The 21,485-nt window shown below is 35.4% G+C and overlaps 1 protein-coding gene across 1 annotated transcript in view; it reads left to right on the forward strand.

Annotated features, from left to right (window-relative positions):
* Positions 1–21,485, forward strand: part of CDH18 (cadherin 18) — a 1,109,578-nt gene that overhangs the window by 151,882 nt on the left and 936,211 nt on the right. The gene's annotated exons all lie outside the window — the stretch shown is intronic.

The raw sequence follows: 21,485 nt of genomic DNA on the forward strand, positions 1-21,485 counted from the left end.
AGACGTAGTTTCGCCGTGTTAGCCAGGATGGTCTCGATCTTCTGACCTCGTGATCTGCCCATCTTGGCCTCCCAAAGTGCTGGGATTACAGGCATGAGCCACCGCGCCCGGCCTCTAGGAAAATTTTTGATTCTACCGTTGTTACAGTTTACTTTTCTTATTTTATGAATGTTATATCTTTTCACATCTCTCTGCGTGTAGCACTTATATTTCCTTTGCATCTTTTTTCTACTTGCAGTATTGTTGCTAATTCTTCTGTATTGCATTTTGCGTTTCTTTATTTTGGTTATTGACTTTCAAGACACAGTTTTTCCACAACTCTCTGACAATATTTGCTGTGTATTTCAATTGAACAAGCATTTCTTAAAATCCTTATTATATGCTCCAATTTCGTGTATGTGTACATGGGTATATGGATATGCCCAGCAGTAAGGAAGGAAAAGAAATTGATGAGATAGCAGAGTGATGACGTGGTAAGCTATGCTTAGGGTTGAAAATCCCATTATCAGAATCTGTTGTCTTTCCTAAAAGGCATTGAGCTTTTCTGTTAAAGGCTCATTCAATCTCCTGCCTAGTGGGCGCACGCCTGCTTGCTGGATTGCCAGAGCTGAACTGGAGAAGGAGACCAAAGGTTCCAGCGCGCAGTGCACAGACGTCCGTTCATTCTCTCCGTTTTTCATTTGGAATATCACCACTTGCTTTATCTGTGCTTAGTGTTTCCACCAAATCATTTTCTCTCCTTCAACTCCTCTGGAGAAAAAAATCTTTCTCTCCAGAGAGGGGAGGAGGGAAGAGTAGGGATCCTGGTGAAGATTTGAGGGTCTAACTGTGCCATATAGTAACTTTGAAATCATCTCCTTCTTTTAATCTGGCATAAACCAACCTTCCCAACCAACCTTCTGACTTCTGCTCTAAATTGAACTTGATTATGAGCTTTATAAATGCTCCGTGGTGTGAATTGGTAGATATGGTTAATATTTCTCTCTATAAGCACTTAAAGTTACCTTTTGTCCATTCTGGGAAGTTGCTTTTTAGTTTTTCACCTGCTTTCAGAAATTATATATTGTGATTAAGGTTATGAATGCCACATATTATCATTAAACTTTAGCATAAGTTTTGATTTTTGAATTTGTGTTGGGGAGAGTGCAAAGAATAAGAAACAATATTTTTATTCTTATGTAAAAACTGGCTTCAGTTAAATTTTCAAATAAATTTGGTTGCAAAACTAAAATTTATATGTAATATAAAAATCCATTCACAGAAAACAACACATTTATCTTACATTATTAATTTAATATAATAATGTGTCACATAAGTAGGTATAGAACTACACCTGGCTATAAAGATTAATATTATTAAGTCATCCATAAACTGAGCTATTTAAAATCATGTTTTAAAACATTTTGAAAGTGTACTTTATTTAAAATAAGTATCTTATCACATATAATACAAAATATGATCACATGTATTTTTAATTCCTTAGAAATTAAGGGAGCTGTGAGCCTTAAATATTTAGACATGATAACCCATGTTCCTTTCTCTTCCTGATTATGTTACAAAAAAGTTAAAAGGCTATTTTTTCATCAAATTTGACTATAACTAAAATGTGTAGATACATTTGGAAAAACAAAATTTTTTTGTCCCACAAAGTAGTTAATTCTGTTTCTTCCTAGAATTTTCATACCATACACATTTGAAGTTAGAATATGAATTACAGGAAAACTATTAGTCTGATGTGTCATTACTATAAAAATGCCTCCCTAATTAACTTGTCCACGAAAAGGAGCCAGATAATATTTGGTTATAGAAATGAAACAAGTTTTTAAATAGATGAGTATAGGTATAAAGCCAAAGTCCTCAAATAATATTAGTACAATGTGTACTAATGTCTGTGTTTGGTGAATTTTTACATGTATGTGTGTATACATGTATTTATATATATATATGATTGATGTATATATATATATAAAATTTATGTATTTATACTGTTTTGTTGTATTCAGCCTATGTCATTATTTTACTTTGTTCCAGTACTTGAACTTTAATTTGATTTAATGAAACACATTCACGTTTTACTTTTTTAATAAAGATACTTACCTGTGAAATCCTTCATGCTAACCCATGATTCTGCAGTTTTTAAGTTTTAGTGCCACAAATCATTTTTATTCCATTTGAAATATTTAATTTAAAAAGGAACTGATCATTCTTAATATAAAAATTTCAAAATAGAACTTTATCTTATATCTAGGAATGTTCTGTATTTCATATTCATTTCAGCACTTACTCGTAAAAGCGCCAAGTCTGGTAGGAATGATCTTAACTGTTGTTGACACTCTTGATTGACACCCAACAGTTACATCTCGTTCCCTTTTCTCAGGCTTCCCTCCATCTGAAAGAGTATAAAAAAATAAACCAAGTGATTGTTTTCTCAGTCGTCATCAAGGTTAAAAGTGGATACGTGTTCCTCTGCTAGCCAAGGAGGAACCTGTTGGGGGTTTCTGGGAAAGCTATTCCTTCTCTGATAGCGGAAGTGCAAGAGCTTTTAAGCTGCTCCTCATCCCGGCTCCCTGCTCCTGAATATGCTGATGGTGCACAAAGCTACAGAGGGGATCCTGTGTCAGTCAGATGACAACAAGTGGATCAAATGCCTGAGTTCTTGGTGACAGCATTAAACAAGGCAAACTTCAGGTTTTGTGATAAATAGGGAAAAAATCAAAAGGGATTTAAAGATCATACTGTTACTTGCTGGCAAGCTCACCTTAAAAAAAGGAGCAATCAAGCCTTATTAAAGCAGGAAAAAACAAACAGGAATTTTAAGGAAAGTATTTAATTTTAGGATAAAGATCTAATGTTAAAAATTTCAGTTTTCGTGAAAAAGCAGTAACTATGCAAAATCAATGTCTATGTAGTGAAAGAAGATTTTTTTGCTGACTTACTACTTTCAGGCAAAATGCCATAAAAGTTATTATAGTTCTGAATTAATATATACTGCATTAGAAAGAGGCAATAAAATAGTCTAATATTTTTACAGGGAATGAAAAGATTCAATAGTTTCTTGTAGACTCTTCAGATGACATATACAAAGAGATTTAAAGTAATTTTGGTTTTAGTTTATGGTTAGGACTAGGGCAAAATACAAAAGACCTTATTTATGTCTTTTGAAACTTTATCACTGCCAGGCAAGTAATATATGTTTATTGGGGAACTGTTGTAACTTAGAGTCATTTTATTTCACAAGTATTTATCAGTAAATGCTTTATTTTTCACAATAAAATGGTCCTGAGGGAATAAGCAAAAGCTTAAGTCATCTTCTTTTTATAACGTTAAAATCTATTAAATATATAAAAGAACATAAGGTTGGAATACATCGATTTTTCCACTTGTTGGTATATTGCTTTGTTTTTATTTCATTATTGGTATTCTATAAAGAATAAGTCCTTAACTCTTATCATTTCTAGTGGATGGATTTAACCTTTACAAAGAGCAAGTGCCCAAAGTGTGTAAAAAAGGTTCTGAGATACTGTGAACCACGTTCCGTGCAGAGAGCATCAGCGAGGTTGGTGTATTAACAAGGCTGTTTTAAAAACATCTTCAAAGTAGCCACATGACATTCACTGATTGTATTGCGTCTTACCACTGTTCTGGTGTTAATTCAACAAAATGCAGCCATTGGCAGCAGAGTCTCCAGGCTCATATAATCTGCTGTGGTGGTGAATGTTCAGCATTACTCTAAGAGTACTAAAAATTCACAAGAACCAAATGAATGGAAAAAATATAGTTCCTGTTGGATAAATCGAAAATATATTACCAGAAAAGTTATTATTTAATAAGATTGTTTTTCAGAAAGAAAGGAAATCTGTCGTTTTTTCTGAACAATTAATATATAAGTAAAGGAAAATAAAACATAAATCATGAAAGTGGATAGACCTTGTCTACCCATTTATATTTACAAGATATATATGTATATATTCTAGTTAGCTTGAAGTGCCAAAAGAGTCCCAGGGACGGGCGCGGCAGCTCACGCCTGTAATCCCAGAACTTTGGAGGCCGAGGCGGGAGGATCATGAGGTCAGGAGATCGAGACCATCCTGGCTAACACGGTGAAACCCCGTCTCCACCAAAAATACAAAAAATTAGCTGGGCGTTGTGTCGGGCGCCTGTAGTCCCAGCAACTGAAGGGGAGCTGAGGCAGGAGAATAGCGGGAACCCGGGAGGCAGAGCTTGCAGTGAGCCGAGATCTTGCCACTGCACTCCAGCCTGGGCGACAGAGCGAGACTCCATCTCAAAAAAAAAAAAAAAAAAAAAACAGAGTCCCATACCCTGGGTGGTTGGCTTATAAACAACGGAAATTTATTTCTCACAGTTCTGGAGGCTGGAAGTCTGAGATCAGAGAACCCGTGGAGCCAGCATGGTTGGGTTCTGGTGAAGGGCGTGTATTAGTCCGTGTTCACGCTGCTAATAAATACATACTCAAGACTCGGTAGAAAAAGAGGTTTAATTGGACTTACAGAGGCCTGGGGAGCCTCAGAATCATAGCAGCAGACAAAAATCACTTCTCTCCTGGCCGAGGCAAGAGAAAAAAATTGAGAAGCAAAAGCGGAAACCCCTGATAAACTCATCAGATCTCGTGAGACTTACTATCAAGAGAATAGCACGGGAAAGTCCCCTTGATTCAATTACCTCCCCATGGGTCCCACCCACAACACGTGAGAATTCTAGGAGATACAATTTCAAGTTGAAATTTGGTTGGGGACACAGCCAAACCATATCCCTCATCTAGTTTGCGCAGTACCAACCTCTTGCTCTGTCCTCGCATAGTGAAAATATGGAGAGAGAATGTTTGGTGTCTCTTGTATAAAAGCATTAATCCCATTCATGAGGGCTCAACCCTCAGGATCAATTCATCTCCCAAAGGCCCCACCTCCTAACACTATCACATTAGGACGTGAGGATTTCAACGTATGATTTTGGGGTGACACAAACATTCAGCCCATTGCATATACACACATCTATATTCATATGCATATTTACAAATACCCCTTTTTATACGCACACAGTTAAACTTAAGTTGTCCTATAATTAATCATTATTAATTGTACAGAAAAAATATTGAAATCTTCATTTGTTTTAAATATATCCATTGGGTTTTTAAGGGCTAAACAAAAAGAATAAAATTGAAAAACCCACCTATATGTTTGACTTAGAATTCCTACATAAAAATGAAGACTTAATTACAGGGTATTTAGTAGCAAATGTCACTCTAGGAAAGTATGCAGGGTTACAGTGTGTGTACATGCGCATGTGTTTAACCGACTCTCCCCTGGAGGAGTTGTATGCAAAGAGGCAATGTAAGCCAGGCGTGAAGTTAAGAAGACACTAGTCTTGGCCGGGCGTGGTGGCTTATGCCTTTGGGAGGCCGAGGTGGGCGGATCACCTGAAGTCAGGAGTTGGAGACCAGCTTGTCCAACATGAGGAAACCCCGTCTCTACTGAAAATACAAAAAAAAAAAAAAAAAAAAAAAAATTAGCCAGGAGTGGTGGCGGACACCTGTAATCCCTGCTACTCGGGAGGCTGAGGCAGGAGAATTCCTGGAACCCCAGCGGCGGAGGTTGCGGTGAGCCAAGATTGCGCCACTGCACTCCAGCCCCGGCCGACAACAGCAAGACTCTGTCTCAACAAAAAATAAAAATAAAAAACAAAAAATAAAAGGCACTAGTCTCTTTATCTGTGGAAAATGTTCAACTTCCCCGTTCCTCATTTCTGTAGTGTGAATCTAAAACTATAATCCTCCTCATAGGATTGTGTAAACTATATTAATTTTCATATGTGAAAAGTGCTTAGGTTAGAAGGGAGCCTGGTATGTCCTCGGAACTACAGAAAAGTCTAATTACTATGATGTCATAACTATTTGGGAGAATGGAAAATTTGTACCTGTCTCTAATTTAGAGATTCCTAGTGTATCCTTTGATAAGTGTATGAGTAGGATCAGCATACTCCATTCTTTCTCATCTGCAGGAATATATGATTGATGATACAGTGCACCATATTTTATGTGATTTTGCAAGAGTAAAGGAAGCAGTGCTTAGCTGTCTTCTCTAACTGTCTTCTATTTTTTCAGCCAGAGTTTTTTCATAGGACCGAATAAATGACATGTCGTAGAGTTTGTTTTATAAAGGAATCCCTTCCTCTGATTACTACATACACTTGAACACCAAAAAGGGGTTTCACCATATTTATTTACTTCCCCAATACCTTCTAATGCTAGTTTTATAATTCTGGAAACAGACCGTTGGAAATGATAGAATTGTGCTAAAAGCATAAATATATATTAGTTCTAAGAGTCATATACTTTTTCTATCTTTGCTGAAATAAACTTATTTTATTCTGAAGATTTGCTATTAGTAATAAGCAAAAAGGAATTGATGAAGAATTCCAGGGAAATAAATATCTAGGAAACAATATTACCATTGTTGCCAAGAAAAATTGTGTCTATAGCAGTCCTGTTATATTTACAATACATACTTTCGGGCAACAGAACAGCTACGTTATTAAATATACATCATGGCTTACAAACTATCAGCAAATTATATAGCATGAAAGAAAAAATATCTAACAAAAATGATCCATTAATACATATTTCTATTTTCAGGCTAGCCACTTAACTATAAATTTAGACCTTGCGTATTGGAAATCAAATGGTTGTTATCCATACACTTATGAGGAAACTCATTTAATGTGTGAGCTGGAAGCTGATATATGAAGTTGAATATTATTTTTCTCTACTATAGTGCTTTTTCCTAGGAATAACTTTTTACTATATACTATAATGGGCACATTATTGAAAAATCTTATTCAATCTATTTTTTACCCTCCTTCGCTAAGCTAAATAATCTGGCTCTTTTTACTGATCCTGGAATTATTTTTTCATGTCTCAGGGCATATCTCCAAATTATCTTTAAGTTTTCTCATGCTGTAAAGAACCTTATCATACAACTTCATATCAAGAATTAAGTGAGTGTAGACTTTTTCATTACTAGTCTTTTATTCAAGACTCTATGTTTCATGAGATCTACTATTATCTATGCATTTTGTGGTCCATATTTCCACTGAGTCAGCCTTTTGCGCATAATTTAATAACTAAAAATATTACCAAAGTCTGTGACTATTTCATGTATTTCCTTTTTATTTATACCACTTAAATGAAATGCTAATCTCTCTTTCATTCTCAGACTGATTTCCGTAAGTGGTATCACCTTTCTGAATATAGAAACCTATTAATTCTATATGCTTTCCCTTAAACTTACTTTTTTCTGTAAGCACATTCTTATTATGATGCATTTTCATTTGATTTCTGAAAACTTAGAATTATAGGCTTCTCTAAAATAAAATATAATTACTTAATTCTTCATAATCTGACAAAGTCATTTCTCTATTAATAGAACAGACTGATCTGTTTTTCTGCAAATTTAATTACAAACTCAAATTTATGTACTTGTAAATTTACTTTCTATGATGACCTTGTAATTTAAATACAAGTTATTAACTACAATAAGTTCATTTTTCCTTTCCATAAATATTGACATAATATGCAGAATTTAATCATTTTTATTGTAGAAAGAACACTTAACATGAGATCTACTCTCTGAACAATTTCTAAATATACCATATAGAATTAACTATAGGCACAATGTTGTACAGCCATTTTCTAGAACGTACTTATCTTGCATAACTGAAACATCATACTCATTGAATAGTAACTCCTATTTTTTCCTTGCCCCAGTTTCTGGCAACCACCATTCTGTTTTGTTCTTATGAGTTTGGCTATTTTTAATATAACATATAAATGGAATAGTGTAGCATTTGTCCTTCTGTGACTGGCTTATTTCAATAAGCATAATGTTCTCATGATTCTTCCACATTGTTGCAGGTTGTAAGATTTTCATCTTTCTATTTTTTTATATATTTATTTATTTTTATTTTTTTGAGATGGAGTCTTGCTCTGTCACCCAGGCTGGAGTGAGTGCAGTGGCGCGATCTCAGCCACTGCAACTTCCGCCTCCCAAGTTCACACCATTCTCCTGCCTCAGCCTCCCGAGTTCCTGGGACTGCAGGTGCCCACCACCATGCCTGGCTAATTTTTTGTATTTTTAGTAGAGGTGGAGTTTCACCATGTTAGCCAGGTTGGTCTCAATCTCCTGACCTCGTGATCCTCCCACCTCAGCTTCCCAAAGTTCTGGGATTACAGGCATGAGCCACCGCAACCAGTCAGATTTTCATCTTTTTTAAGGCTGAATGATATTTCACTGTATGTGTGTACTACATTGAATGATATTCCATTGTGTGTATGTACTACATTTTCTTTTTTCATTCATCTGGTTTTAATTTTATTTTTTATTTTTTATTTTTTTGGAGTGCAGTGGTGTGATCTCTGCTCACTGCAACCTCCGCCTCCCAAGTTCCAGCAATTCACCTGCCTCAGCCTCCCGAGTAGCTGGGCTTCCAGGCACACACCACCATGCATGGCTAATTTTTTTGTATTTTAGTAGAGACGGGGTTTCACCATATTGCCCAGGCTGGCCTCAAACTCCTGAGCTCAGGGAATCCACCCGCCTCAGCCTCCCAAAGTGCTAGGATTACAGGCGTGAGCCACCCCTCCTGGCCTCATTCATCTGTTTATGGGCATTTAGGTTGTTACCACATCATGGCTGCTATGCATACTGCTGCAATTAACATGTTAGTATCTTTTGGATATACCAATCTCAATTTTTTTTTGGTAAATACTCAGGAGTGTGATTCTGGGTTATGTAGTAATTACATTTTTAATTTTTTGAGAAACCTCTATGCTGTTTTCCATTGTGGCTACACCATTTTGCATTATCACCAAGAGTGCACAAGGGTTCCAATTTCTCTAGACCCTCAGCAACATTTGTTTTTGCTGTGGTTGCTATTGTTGTTGTTGTTTTGATGATAGCCATTCTCACAGGTATGAAACGATATCTCATTATGGTTTTGATTTGTATTTCACTCATGATTAGTGATGTTGACCACCTTTTCACATACCTGTTGGCCATTTCTATGTCTTAAAAAAATTCATATATTTTGCTCATTTTTCAATCAAGTAGTTAGGTAATTGGCATTTATTTATTTTTTACATTTGGATTTACTAGAGTAGGTTGGTTACATGGATATATTGTGTAATGCTGGGGTTTGGGCTACTATTGAATCCATCACCCAAAGAGTGAAAGAGTGAACATAATAATAGGAAGGTTTTCAACCCTTTTCCTTCCTCCTCAATTTTGGGAAGCCCAGTGTCTATTGTTTCCCTGTTTATGTTCCTGTATAGCCATTGTTTAGGTCTCGCTTTTAAGTGAGAGCAGGCAGTATTTGATTTTCAGTTTCTGTGTTAATTCACTTAAGATAAGGACCCCCAACTGCATTCATATTGTTGTAAAGGACGTGATACCATTATTTTTTATGAGCACCTGGGGTGATTCCAAGACTTACTATTGTGAATAGTGCTACGATAAACAAAAAAGTGCAGTTGTCTTTTTGGTAGAATGTTTTATTTTCCCAGTAATCAGATTGCTGAGTCAAATGGTAATTCTATTTTCAGTTCATTAAGAAATTTCCAAACTGCTTTCCACAGGAGCTGAACTAATTTCCATCTCCACTAACAGTACATAAGTGTTCCCTTTTCTCAAAATCCTTGCCAACATATGTTGTTTTTTGAAATTTTAATAATAGCCAATTAGGATCCCTTCCTTACACCTTATATAAAAATTAATTCAAGATGGATTCAACACTTAAATGTTAGACCTAGAACCATAAAAACCCGAGAAGAAAACCTAGGCAATACCATTCAGGTTATAGGCATGGGCAAGGACTTCATGACTAAAACACCAAAAGCAATGGCAACAAAAGCCAAAATAGACAAATGGAATCTAATTAAACTAAAGAGCTTCTGCACAGCAAAAGAAACTACTATCAGAGTGAACAGGCAACCTACAGAATGGGAGAAAATTTTTGCAATCTACCCATCTGACAAAGGGCTAATATCCAGAACCTACAAAGAACTTAAACAAATTTACAAGAAAAAATCAAACAATCCCAACAAAAAGTGGGCAAAGGATATCAACAGACACTTTCCAAAAGAAGACATTTATGCAGCCAACAGACACATGAAAAAATGCTCATCATCACTGGTCGTCAGAGAAATGCAAATCAAAACCACAATGAGATAATATCCCACACCAGTTGGAAGGGCTATTATTAAAAAGTCAGGAAACAACAGGTGATGGAGAGGCTGTGGAGAAATAGGAATGCTTTTACACTGTTGGTGGGACTGTAAACTAGTTCAACCATTGTGGAAGACAGTGTGGTAATTCCTCAAGGATCTACAGCTAGAAATACCATTTGACCCAGCCATCCCATTACTGGGTATATACCCAAAGGATTACAAATCATGCTACTATAAAGACACATGAACATGTATGTTTATTGTGGCACTATTCACAATAGTAAAGACTTGGAACCAACCCAAATGTCCATCAATGATAGACTGGATTAAGAAAATGTGGCACATATACACCACGGAATACTATGCAGCCATAAAAAAGGATGAGTTCATGTCCTTTGTAGGGACATGGATGAAGCTGGAAACCATCATTCTGAGCAAACTATCCCAAGGACAGAAAACCAAACGCTGCGTGTTCTCACTCAAAGGTGGGAATTGAACAATGAGAACACTTGGACGCAGGGTGGGAACATCACACACCGGGGCCTGTCGTGGGGTGCGGGGATGGGGGAGGGATAGCATTAGGAGAAATACCTAATGTAAATGACAAGTTAATGGGTGCAGCAAACCAACATGCACATGTATACATATGTGACAAACCTGCATGTTGTGCACATGTACCCTAGAACTTAAAGTATAATTTAAAAAAAAGAATAATAGCCAATTTGACTGATGTGAGATGGTATCTCATTGTGGCTTAAATTTGAATTTCTCTGATGGTTAGTGATGTTGAGCATTTTTTAATAAGTTTGTTGGTGTGTACATCTTCTTTTGAGACGTGTTCATGTCCTTTGCCCAGTTTTTAATACAATTTTTTGTTGTTGTTTTGTTTTAGTTCCTTCTAGATTCTAGGCATGGGTTCTTTGTTGGATGCATAGTTATCAAATATTTCTTCCATTCTGTAGGTTGCCAGTTTGCACTGTTTCTCTTGTTATGCAGAAGCTCTTTGCTTTAATTAAGTCCTGTTTGTCAAATTTTTTGTTGTTCCATTTGCCTTTGAGGTTTTAGTTACAAATTATTTGCCTATGCCAATGTCCAGAAGAGTCTTTCCTAGGTTTTATTCTATAGTTTTTATAGTTTGAGGACTTTATTCCATCTTGAGTTAATTTTGGTTTATGTTAGGAGATACATGCCCAGTTTATTTCACTGCTTATGGCTATCCAGTTTTCCCAGTATCACTTATTGAACACTATGTCCTTTCCCTATTGTTTATTTTTGTAGATTTTGTCAAAGATCCGTTGGTTGTAGGTGTGTGGCTTTGTTTATGTTCCATTGATCTATGTGACTATTGTTGACTGGTCCCATGCTGTTTTGGTTACTATGACATTGTAGTATAGTTATAAGTCTGTAATGTGATGCCTCCAGCTTTGCTATTTTTGCTTAGGACCGTTTTGTCTATTGAGGCTGTTTTTTGATACCATATTAATTTTAGGATTGCTTTTTCTAATTCTATGAAAAGTGATGTTGATAATTTGATAGAAATTGCAGTGAATCTGTAGATTGCTTTCAGCAGTATGACTATTTTAATGATATTGATCCTTTCATTCCATGAGCAAGGGATGTTTTTCCATTTGTTTATGTCTTCTATGATTTTTTTCAGCAGTGTTTTGTAGTTCTCCTTGTAGCAATTTTTCACTTCCTTGGTTAGATGTATTCCTAGGTATTTTTTTGTGGGCAGGGGGCTATTGTAAATGAGATTGCATTTACTATTCAGTTATAGGAATTCCTTATATGTTTTGGATAGAAATTAACTCCTTATCAGGTACACAGTTTGTGAACATTTTCAACAATTCTTTGCCTGTTTTTTTTTTGCTTTGTTGATTATTTATTTTCCTGTTCAGAAGCTTCTTTGTGTCATGTAGTCCCGTTTATCCATCGTTTTGCTGTTCATACCTTTGTTATGCAGGAAATCCATGGATTCGTTGTCAACAGCAAAGTCATGAAGCTTTTCCTCTATGCTTTCTGTTAAGAGTTTTACATTTTGAGTTCTTACATTTAAGTCTTTAATCCATTTTTGTTGATTTTTGTGTGTACTACAGTTAGTTAAGGGACTTTTTTTTGTGTATATAATATTCTGTTTTCTTAACACAATTAGTTGAAGAGACTCTTTTCCCTATTGTGTATTGTAGGCACTTTTGTCCAACAACAGCTGACCGTGTGTGGGAATTTGTTTCTGAGCTATCATGTTTTATTGGTCTATATGTTGGTTTTTATGCCAGTAGCACACTGTTTTACTTACTGTATCATTGCAATATTATTTTGAGCCCAAGATGTGTGATATCTCTAGCTTTGTGGGTTTTTTGTTCTTAAGATTTGCTGTTTTGAGTCCTTTGTGTTTCCATATGAATTTGAGAATTGTTTCTATATTTTATAAAAAATTAATTGGGACTTTCATAAAGATTTTATTAAATCTGTAGATTGATTTAAACAGTGCAGACATTTTAACAATGTTAAGTATTACAATCCAGAAATATGGGATATCATCTCACTTGTTTGTGTCATCTTTAATTTCTTTCATCAATGTTCTGTAGTTTTTAGTTTTCAGGATAAGATTTTTGCCTCTTTAGTTAACTTTATTCTTAAGTATTTTATTCCTTTAATACTATTGTGAGTGATATTTTCTAATTTCCTTTTCACATAGTTTGCTGTTAGTGTATGGAAACCAAAAAAGAAAAGAGCTTTTTTATTTTAAATGGAGACTTTAACGTTTCTACATATAAAATCATGGCATTTGCCTACAAAGAAAATTTTATATCTTTTTTTTCTAATTTGGATGCCTGTTATTCCTTTTTTATGTTCAGTGGATCTTGCTGGGATTCACAGGATTATGTTAAATAAATGTGCCAAGAATGGACATCCTTCTCATGTTCCTGATGTTGGAAGAATAGCTTTCAAGTTTTCACCCTTGAATGTGTTACTCTTGGCCTTTTTGCTGCTCTTTATAATATAGTAGAGGATATGGCCATTATTATATTGAGGTACTTTTCTTCTATTATTAGTTTTTTGATAGTTTTTATCATGAAAGTGTGCTCATTATTGTCAAATGCTTATTTGCATCTATGAGGTAATCATGAGATTTTAAGTTTTTATTTCGTTAATGTAGTCTATTAGACTGATTAATTTTTGTTTTATAAATCATCTTTACATCCCAGAGATAAGTCCCATTTAATCATGGTATGGAGACTTTTTAATGTGCTATTGTTTCAGTTTGCTAGCACTTTGTTGAAGACTTTTGTATGTGTATTAATTCTAGTATATTGGTCTGTAGTTTTCCTTTTTGTGGTTTTGTCTGGCTTTGGTATCAGATTAATGCTGGCCTCATATAATTAACTTATGAGTGTTTACTCCTGTTCAATTCTTTTGCAGAGTTTAGGAAGGATTTGCATTAATTCTTCTCCAAATATTTTATAGAATTCACCAGTGATGCCATCTGCTATAGATTTTTCTTTTTTGAGAGTTTTTTGAATAATGACTTAATCTTCTTATTATAAATCCATTTAGATTTTCTATTTCTTCATAATTCAGTCTAGCTAGGTTGTATATTTCCAGTAATTTATATGTTTCTTCTAGTTTACCTGGTTTCTTAGCATACAAGTGTTTATAGTAATTTGTATAATCCTTTCTTTTTCTGTGACATCATTCATAATGCCTCCTGTTTAATTTCTGTTTCTATTTCTCTTTTCTTTTTTATTCTTAGTTAGTCTAGCTAAGGATATGTCAACTTTTTTTTCAAAACATTAACTCAGTTTTGATGTTGAGTTTCTTCTGTTTTACATTCTCTATTGGCTTTATTTCTGCTCTAATCTTTATTATGTTCTTCTGCTAACTTTGGGCTTTGTTCTTTTTCTTGTTTGTTGAGATGTAAAGTTAGGTTGTTTATTTAAGATCTTTATTTTATTAAGTAGGTATTTATCAATATAAACTTTCCTCTTAGTACTGCTTTTACAACATCTCATAAGGTTTGGTATGTCATGATTTTTAAAAAATTGTTATCAAAGCAATTGCATATTTATATTATCATCTCTTTTTTGACCTACTGGTTGTTCAAATGTATATTGTTTAATTTACACATATTTTTGAACTTTTCTATTTTCTTCTGGTATCAAACTAGTTTTATCCCACTGTGGTTGTCAAAATATTAGCTTGATATCAATCTTATTAAATGTGTTAAGACATGTTTTGTGGCCTAATATTTGCTGTATCTTTAAGAATGTTTCGTGTACACTTCAGAAGAATTTATGTTCTTTTGCTTTGGGGTAAAATGCTCTGTATATGCCTGTTAGGTTCATTCGCTCTATAGTGTTGCTTACATCATTTGTTTCCTTAAGTGTGGTATTGTAGTCACCTACAATTATTGTCTTCCCTTCAATTTGGTGAAATTTTTAATATATTTATATGTTTTACTGTTAGAGGCATACATATCTATAATTGTTATAACTTCCTAGTCAATTTATTCTTTTATCATTACGTAATGTCCTTCTTTGTCTCTTGCAGTTTGCAGTTGTTTTTAACATAAAGTCTAATTTTTTTCTGAGATACGTATTCCTAGCTTTCTTTGTTTTAATTACTATTTGTGTAAAATATTTTTTCCATCTCATTATTTATTTAAATCTAGAATCTCTTGTAGAAAACATATTGTTGGATCATATTGTTATTTATTGGTCTGTTCCATATGTTTTATTGGTGTGTCTTTCACATTTACATTTAAAGTAGTTATTGATAGGGAAGAATTTACTATGCCCATCTCATGAATTAATTTCTGTTCTTCTTAGTTCTTATGCACCTTTTCCCCCTCTTATACTGTCTTGCTTTGTATTTTTATTTTATATTTAATATTAATATGCTTTCATTTCTTTCTCTTTTTTGTATAATTTATATTTGCATTTTCTTCATGGTTGGCATAAGATTTACTTAAATATCTCACACTAATAACAGTCTATTTGCACTAATCAGAACTTAACTTCAATGGCATACAAATTCTATATTTTACTTCTGCCCCTCAAAACTTTGTTAATGATGTCACACTTTATCTCTTTTTATTTTACCTCTTATATAGAATCGAAAGGATTTACCCCCAAGATTAAAAAAATGCATTATTCCGTATTTGTCTATATTTTTACCTCTACCAATGAGTTTTATACTTGGTAGGCTATCATGCTGCTCTTTGGCATACTTTTGTTTCAATTTGAGCATTGTTTTCAATTTAGCATTTCCTGTAAGGTAAGTCTAGTGGTGATGATCTCCCTCACCTTTTTTTATTTACCGGGGAAAGTCTTTATCCCTCTTCATTTTTGAAGAACAATTTTGCTGGTTATGGGATTCTTGGCTGGTAGTTTTTTTTTTCAGTAATTTATCCCAGGCCCTTTTGGCCTAAAAAGTTTCTACTGAGAGGTAACCTGATATTGTTATGGAGATTCCCTTGTATGTTATAAGTCTCTTTTCTCTTGTTGCTTTCAAATATATCTTCTTATCTTTGACTATTGATACTTTAATTGATGTGCCACAGTGTGGATTTCCTTGGTTTTATCTTATTGAGGCAGAGAGAGTCTTTTAGGATTTCTGAATTAGATGTTCATTTCTTCATTGGGATTAGGGAAATTTTCACCTATTATCAATTTGAATAAGTTTTCTGTCCTTTCCTCTCTTTTTCTTCTGGAACTCTAATGTGTATATTTGTCTCCTTGATGATGTCCAATAAGTGCCTTATGTTTTCTTCAAGTTTTTTTTTCTTTTCTGACTGTGATATTCAAAGCAACCTGCATTTAAGCTAGTGTTACATTCTTCTGTTTAATCTAGTCTGCTATTGAATCCTTCTATTGAATGTTTTAGTGAGGTTACTTTCTTCTTTCACTAAAATTTTGGTTTGGTCCTTTTTATTATGTGGCTAGTTCATTTTTTCCCTGAGATTCTGTTGAGCACTTCTACGAGTTTTTTTTTTTTTCCTCATTGGTGTATATGCATTAGAAAAATCTATCACCTCTACCAGTCTTCATGGATTGACTTCAATTAGGAGAAAATCATCACCAACCAACCCAGCCAGAGATTCTGAGGGTTCTCTAAAACCTTTGTGCTACCCTAAACCACTGTCTTTTTTCTTAGTGGCCCCTAGGTGTCTAGAGTATGCCAAGTCTCTTTAGTTCTCTGTGATAGATGAGGCAGAAGCCAATCATTCTCACATCATTCTGAGAAGTTGAAACATTGGTTGTGTGGTCCAAATCTTTCCCTCCCCTGGGAAAAAATGAAAGCTTGATTTTTCACAGTTAGGCAGATAGCTGTGGCAAGTGTCTGTGCCAGTTTAGACTACTGTATTGTTCTTTTAAATACCTGGGGGTCTAGTGTATATGGGATCTCATCATTGCTTCAAGACAGGCAAGACTGAAGCAAATTCCTTGAATAGCCCCTGGATAAGTTGGAATGTTTGACCCATGGTCTAGCTCTTTTCCTAGGAAGAGGTTGACAGCTAGAAGTTTCCTCCTTATTATATAATGCTGCACCACGGATAGGATTATACTGAGATATTGCTTCCAATTTTCCTACCAGTTTTAATGTGGCTAACGAAGCGTGCCAAAGCCTTTTGACTAGTTTATGTATTTCTAACAAAAGGAACTTATACTTGCATTATTGTTGAATTGGTGTGTCTGTGGGAAGAAGAGCTTGGGGTTCCCTATTCTACTATCTTCCTTCTGCACCAAAGAATTCTCTAAAATTTAATCATTCTTAAGATAAATCAGCACATGTCTACATAACATTAATAGTGCTCCCTTTTAAATGTTATACAATTCTTGATAGTTTCTATTTTTTAATAGCCATTTATTATTGTTTTTCATTTTCTACAGGACCTTTTTCTTTTTTTTATTATACTTTAAGTTTTAGGGTACATGTGCACAACGTGCAGGTTCATTACATATGTATACATGTGCCATGTTGGTGTGCTGCACCCATTAACTCGTAATTTACATTACGTATATTTCCTAATGCTATCCCTCCCCTCTTCCCCCACCCCACAACAGGCCCCAGTGTGTGATGTTCCCCTTCCTGTGTCCAGGTGTTCTCATTGTTCAATTCCCACCTATGAGTGAGAACATGCGGTGTTTGGTTTTTTGTCTTTACGATAGTTTGCTGAGAATGATGGTTTCCAGCTTCATCCATGTCCCTATAAAGGACATGAACTCATCCTTTTTTATGGCTGCATAGTATTCCGTGGTGTATATGTGCCACATTTTCTTAATCCAGTCTATCATTGTTGGACATTTGGGTTGGTTCGAAGTCTTTGCTATTGTCAATAGTGCTGCAATAAACATATGTGTGCATGTGTCTTTATAGCAGCATGATTTATAGTCCTTTGGGTATATACCCAGTAATGGGATGGCTGGGTCAAATGGTATTTCTAGTTCTAGATCCCTGAGGAATCGCCACACTGTCTTCCACAATGGTTGAACTCGTTTACAGTCCCACCAACAGTGTAAAAGTGTTCCTATTTCTCCACATCCTCTCCAGCACCTGTTGTTTCCTGACTTTTTAATGATTGCCATTCTAACTGGTGTGAGATGGTATCTCATTATGGTTTTGATTTGCATTTCTCTGATGACCAGTGATGATGAGCATTTTTTCATGTGTCTCTTGGCTGCATAAATGTCTTCTTTTCAGAAGTGTCTATTCATATCCTTCACCCACTTTTTGATGGGGTTTTATTTTCTTGTAAATTTGTTTAAGTTCTTTGTAGATTCTGGATATTAGCCCTTTGTCAGATGAGTAGATTGCAAAAATTTTCTCCCATTCTGTAGGTTGCCTGTTCACTCTGATGGTAGTTTCTTTTGCTGTGCAGAAGCTCTTTAGTTTACTTAGATCCCATTTGTCAATTTTGGCTTTTGTTGCCATTGCTTTTGGTGTTTTAGACATGAAGTCCTTGCCCATCCCTATGTCCTGAATGGTATTGCCTAGGTTTTCTTCTCAGGTTTTTATGGTTTTAGGTCTAACATTTAAGTTTTTAATCCATCTTTAATTAATTTTTGTATAAGGTGTAAGGAAGGGGTCCAGTTTCAGCTTTCTACCTATGGCTAGCCAGTTTTCCCAGCACCATTTATTAAATAGGGAATCCTTTCCCCATTTCTTGTTTTTGTCATGTTTGTCAAAGATCAGATAGTTGTAGATGTGTGGCATTATTTCTGAAGGCTCTGTTCTGTTCCATTGGTCTATATCTCTGTTTTGGTACCAGTACCATGCTGTTTTGGTTACTGTAGGCTTGTAGTATAGTTTGAAGTGGGGTAGCGTGATGCCTCCAGCTTTGTTCTTTTGGCTTAGGATTGACTTGGCAATGTGGACTCTTTTTTGGTTCCATATGAACTTTAAACTAATTTTCTCCCAATTCTGTGAAGAAAGTCATTGGTAGCTTGATGGGGATGAACTTAATAAATTAACATAATTTATTTATAAATCTGTTCATCTGTTTGGAAATATCAAGTAAAATAGTAGCAGCCTTGAGTGTAATGATTACAATATATACTTCCGTGTGCAGCAGGACTTCTGTAGGTTTGTGCCAGTGGGTGCAGTCATACCTGTACTATTTATTGTGCTTTTACTTTATTGTGCTTCACATATATTGCTCTTTTACAAATGTAAGGTTTATAGCAACCCTGCATGGAGTAAGTCAACTCACGTCATTTTTTCAATAGCATGTGCTCATTTCATATCTCCATATCATGTTTGGCAATTCTCCCAGTATTTCAAACTTTGTCACTATTATTGTGCATGTTGTGGTGATCTGTGATCCCTGGTCTTTCATGTTACTATTGTAATTGTTTTGGGGTGCCCTTATAAAATGATGAACTCTATCAATAAATCCTGTGTGTGTTATGGGTGCTCTAAGAACCAGCCATTCCCCTATCTCTCTTCCTCTCATCAGGCCTCCTTATGCCCCGAGACACAGTAATATTAAAATTAGGCTAAAAAAATTGTGTAATGGCCTCTAAGTGTTCAAGTGAAAGGAAGAATTCCATACCTGTCTTTAAATTGCAAGCTGGAAATGATTAAGCTTGGTGAAAAAGGCATGCCAAAGGACAAGACAGACCCAAAGCTAGGCCTTTTGCATCAAAGAGTAAGCCAGGTTGTGGATGCAAAGCAAAAGTTCTTGAAGGAAAATAAAAAGTGCTACTGCAGTGAACACACCAATGATAAGAAAGCAAAATAGCTGTATTGCTGATATGAAGAAAGTTTTACTGGTCTGCCTAGAAGATCAAACAAGCCACAACATTTGCTTAAGCCAAAGCCCATTCCAGAGCAAGGATTCAAACGCTCTTCAACTCTATGAAGACTGAGAGAGGTGAGAAAGCAGCAGAAGAAAAGTTGGAAGCTAGCGGAGGTTGGTTCACTAGGTTTGAGGAAAGAAGCCATCTCCATAATGGAGATACGCAAAGTGAAGCAGCAAGTGCTGATGTAGAAGCTGCAACAAGTTATCCAGAAGATTCAGCTAAGATCTTTGATGAAAATGGTTACACAAAACAACAGATTATCAATGTAGGGAAACCGTCTTATATTGGAAGAAGCTTCCATCATGCCATCTAAAATTTTCATGTAGAGAGAAGTAAATGCCTGGTTTTTAAAGCTTTGAAGAACAGGCCGACTCTCACTTTAGGAGCTAATGCAGCTGGTGGCTTTAAGATGAAGCCAATGGTCATTTGCCATTCTGAAAATTCCAAGGCCAGTTTAGAATTTTGCTAAATCTACTCTGCCTGTGTTCTATAAATGGAACAACAAAGCCTGGATGACAGAAACATTTTTTTACAGCATGGTTTAATAAATATTTTGAGCCCATTATTGAGAACTACTGCACAGAAAACAAAAAGATTTCTTTCAAAATATTACTTCTCAGTGACAATACACCTGATAAACCCCCAAAACCCTGACTGAAATGTACAAGTAGATTAATGTTGTTTTCATGTCTATTGACACAACATCTATTCTTCAGCCTATGGATCAGAGTAATTTCAACTTTCAATTTTTTATTATTCAAAAAATACATCTTGCTTTTCAACCCTCAGATACTGTGCTCATGATCTGGGTGACAGGATCATTTGTACACCAAACTCCAGTGACACACACTTTACATAAGTAACAAACCTGCACGTGCACACTCTGAACCTACACTAACTGTTGGAGAAAAAAAAAAATTAAGGCTATAGCTACCATAGATAGTGATTCCTCTGATGGAGCTGGACAATGTAAATTGAAAACCTTCTAGAAATAATTTACCATTTTTGATGCCTTTAAGAAAGAACATTAGTAAAACAAATAGGTGAGGAGTTGTTTCTTATGGGTTCAACCTCTGCCTCTTGGGTTCAAACAATTACCATGCCTCAGCCTCTCAAGTAGCTGGGATTACAAGTGTGTGCCACCACACCTCGCTATTTTTTTTTTTTTTTTGTATTTTTAGTAGACATGGCATGTTGGCCAGGCTGGTCTCAATCTCCTGGCCTCAAGTGATCCACCTGCTTTGGTCTGTGAACATTCTTTTTATTTATTTATTTATTTATTTATTTATTTTGAGATGAAGCCTTGCTCTGTTGCCCAGCCTGGGGTGCAGTGGAACAATTTCAGCTCACTGCAACCTCCGCCTCCTGGCTTCAAGCAATTCTCCCACCTCAGCCTTCTGAGTAGTGGGTATTACAGGTGCCTGACACCACGCCTGGGTAATTTTTGTATTTTTAGTAGAGATGAGTTTTTACCATGTTGGCCAAGCTGGTCTCAAATTCCTGACCTCATGATCCACCCGCCTCAGCTCCCAAAGGGTCTGTGAACCTTCTTAAAATGACAACTACAGGATTAGGATATTTCATAAATGTAGTTGATAAAGCAGAGTCAGAGCTGTCTGTATTGATCTATACAAACAGACAATGATGATATCGATATTATTATATCGATGATGAGTCGATATTGTTATATTATCAAACATGGTGACCACCAATACCCTGTTTTGTCCAGATACCACACAGCAGGTTTTCTATGATAAATACATTGTAGGCCACAGGTAGGAGGATTTGATAATTAAAATACGAAGTTAAAGATTTCTGATGATATATAAAGTAAGAGTGTGCACTATCTTATAGCTCAGAGGGTGTTTCAGAGCAGGGTTTCTGGATTACCCCTGTTTGAGCTCCTGCTCTTCAGCATACTGGTGAGGTAATTTTGCTTGTTA

The sequence above is a fragment of the Pan troglodytes genome, chromosome 4, assembly GCF_028858775.2.
Source record: "Pan troglodytes isolate AG18354 chromosome 4, NHGRI_mPanTro3-v2.0_pri, whole genome shotgun sequence".
Lineage (NCBI taxonomy): Eukaryota > Metazoa > Chordata > Mammalia > Primates > Hominidae > Pan > Pan troglodytes.